Here is a 3,900-nt window from a genome sequence, read left to right as displayed (position 1 = left end):
TATATAACAAACATAATAATAAAGAGGTGAACTAAAGAAGAACCCCGAAAGAATAAAGAGTAAAAAGCATTCACATAATGAGCATACTTATACTAAACTATATTGTGACTTATTTTATGTTTTAGCACACAGTATTGTATTAAACCATTCAACGTCATTTGTAAACCATATTTAATAGCTATACTAGCTGTCTGGCTTACTCAATACATCCTGGTAAAACAAACTATAGTAGGCAGACCTGTTGATAGACTCTATTCAGTCTCATTATTCAAGAATTCTGTGTGAAACCAAGTTATGTAGCTTGTAAATTAACAAAGGCATCTTGTGGATTATTGTGTATGGAACTGCCACTTTGGAATAAGGCCAAGTGATTTCCTCAAGAGTCATCGTGGATGTCTAGGCTTTTACCCTCAGTCATTGTGGAGCAGGATGTCTTAGCACCTGGTACAAACAGCTTTCAAAATGATCTGACAGATGTGTTGTGATTTTCATTTTCATCAGCACCTATTTTACAACATGTATTACTTCAATTCATCAACCACAAAGTATATTAATAAAAGATAATTCATTGCTAACTTGCCTCCAGCGATTTGTTCCTATTCCCATGAAGCTTTAAAGCGCTGGTACTTTCAATTTAAGTAGTATAACACATTATTTTGAATAAAGTTTTAAAAAAATCTAAAACTTTGGTAATTGAATGTTTCAGGGGAACAACAAATTTATAATGTTCCTTTGTAAATAGACCTTGCACTGAAATTACACAAGAAACTACAGTCAAGAAGCACAATCCTAAACCTACATTTCACTGAGTTCAAGGGCAGTTGCTTTTAGGGAACTAATGGCAAGAATACAACCCAAGACTGTAACTCCTTGGATGTGGCTTACATAGGTTACACAGTGGACGTTAAGCAATTTCCTATTTACAGAAGTATGTTTAGGGTTTTTAGAGCACCATTTTGTATAGGTTTTCCATTTGTCTGAATATCAATTATCCAAAGCCTGGCAATGATAATGGGGCTCAAAATGACGTGAGTTAAAAATCTATTAAATATTAAATAATATGGCTTATTTTTTTGCAAAAAGAAGGTTAGCACTTGGTGAAAGGGATGTATGAAATGAGTGGTGAATAAGATGCAATATGTACTGCCCTATTAACTGGGCTTTTGATAACATCATTGTGCACCCCTTAATTTAATGAGGCAATAATAAACAATAAAATTCTGCTTGGAACAGTAGAATAGTTTCTTATTGCTTCAGCAACAAAATTTTTAGGGCAAAAAATTACGCCATGGATGGAATTAACAGTTTAAACACACCAACTTATCAGTTGCATTTCAACATAAAATTGGTAGGATTCACAAAATACATGAAACCATATAAATCCTGGTTTCCAATTTATATTTGGAATCATAGTACACTAAGTCATAAACACACCAAAAATTGCGTAGTATTTCGTGGGAACTGAATGGATACCGTTTGTGTACGAACTTGTGTAAGACAGCCTAGATGTGGGACAAACAAGACTCTGTGTTAAATTAAAACTGCCTGAGAATTTTCTCTTACGATTTTCAAGAATGATTTTTTTTAATACAGTTCTCATTTCTTTGGTTTGTCAGCAACGTGTTATTTGAAATCAAGGCATATGGCTTAATCCATTGTACAAACCCCAACCATGATGTTTTCAATAAACCATGGCTACAAAACTGCAGCTTAATGCAATGTACATGTCCAGCCATCCACCACTCTTATTTGTAAGCAAACTAAACACGTGCAATAAATGTAACTCTTAACTACTTGCTTCTTTCTTAAACTTTCAGAACTTTCAGCTATTCCAAAGGTGCTTTTTTCAAGAGGCAACTGGACTTCCTTGTTTTTCTTTGAAGATGTTTCACTTCTCACCCAAGAAGCTATATATGCATTCATATACATATATAATTATATATATAATTATGTATATATATATTATATATATAATATATTATATTATATATATAATTATATATATATAATTATATTATATATAATTATGTATTCATACTATACATAAATGATCTCTGTGACCTCATCTCAAGTTATTGTGTTCTCTTTGCTGATGATGTCAAACTATTTAATACCACTAATAATACTTCTACCCTTCAAGAAGACCTCGACTTAATTTCCGATTGGTCTAAAACTTGGCAACTCCAAATCTCAACCAGCAAATGCTCAGTCTTACATATTGGAAAAAAGAACCCTAACATCAAGTACAAACTTGATGGACATTACCTAACTGACGACCCCCACCCTGTCAAAGATCTTGGAGTTCTCATATCAAATGACCTTAATGCCAAAGCCCACTGCAACTACATAGCAAAAAAGGCCCTAAGAGTTGTAAACCTAATTTTACGCAGCTTCTTTTCTAAAAACTCTACACTACTAACTAGAGCATACAAAACATTTGCCAGACCTATTCTTGAATACAGCTCATCCGTCTGGAACCCATACCACATCTCTGACATAAATACAATAGAACGAGTCCAGAAATATTTTACTAGAAGAGTTCTTCACTCCTCCGAAAACAACAAAATACCTTATACCAACAGACTTGAAATCCTGGGATTAGAAAACTTACAACTCCGTCGACTTCGACATGACCTGTGTTTAACACACAAAATCATCTATTGCAATATCCTTCCTATAAAAGACTACTTCAGCTTCAATCGCAATATTACAAGAGCAAAAAATAGATTCAAGCTAAATGTCAACCGCTTCAAACTTGATTGCAGAAAATATGACTTCTGTAACAGAGTTGTTAATGCTTGGAACTCATTACCTGACTCCATAGTCTCTACTCAAAATCCCAAAATCTTCAACCAAAACTGTCTACTATTGACCTCACCCCATTCCTAAGAGGACTATAAGGCGTGCATAAGAGCACAAAAGTGCCTACCGTTCCTGTCCTATTGTTCCTTCATTATATCAAATTAATATAGTTGATGCATATTTTTTATATATATATATATATATATATATATATATATATATATATATATATATATATATATATATATATATATATATATATTCTTCAAGATATGTTGTTTTATCTATGACAATTGTTTGTGTATACTGTTGTGACAAAAAGAAATTTAAAAAAAGCTTCTTCAGCTCTGGCTGGCTGGTAGGGAATGGAAGGATTTATACTGCTTGCAGACAGCTGGCCATTTGCGTTCTTTTACAGAGCTGTTGAGGCCACTTGGAGGCTTGTTTGTATCCTCAATGTCATCTGAGCAGTGCAAATGGGCGTGGAGCCTTCTTGGAACTGCTGAAAGGACTCCACTATTGTGGAACTGTGCTTTCTGCAGGATGTTTTCTGCCGTGTCCCTTCAGTGTTTTTGAACATAGGACACAGGGTGTTGAGGATGAGACTGTATTGTTTGCATCTCATACTGAAGCGCAAATGGTTCTTGAACTTCCAGCTACTTTTCCTTTAGAACAGGGGTGTCCAACCTGGGCAACCTTAAGCCTGGCGGACTTCAACTCCCAGAATTCCCCAGCCAGCTTTAGAAAACTGGAAATCCACCGTTCTGCTTCGACGCCCAATCAGGGGCGGGATAGCCTAACTCCCAAAAGAACTATTATTATTATTCTGCGAGGGGATCGCGATTGTCACCGAGGAATCTTCCCAAAGAAGGGGAAAGCAACGGCACAATCTCCCGACTCCATTCGGTTTCCTTGAAAGTGAAGCCTTTCCCTTCGGACACTGCTTCCCTTCCCCTCCGAATGAGGATCCGAGGAAGCGCCCCTTCAACCACAGCCCGCGCGCTTTCGCCGTTAGGCGAAGGGAGGGGGAAGGGGGGGAGAGAAGCCACGCCCCCGCCGCGCTCGTGAAGGCCGGTGATTCCGGTAGTGACGTAAGAG

Source organism: Ahaetulla prasina, chromosome 2 (genome assembly GCF_028640845.1).
Source record: "Ahaetulla prasina isolate Xishuangbanna chromosome 2, ASM2864084v1, whole genome shotgun sequence".
Lineage (NCBI taxonomy): Eukaryota > Metazoa > Chordata > Lepidosauria > Squamata > Colubridae > Ahaetulla > Ahaetulla prasina.
Note: the sequence above shows the minus strand (reverse complement) of the source record.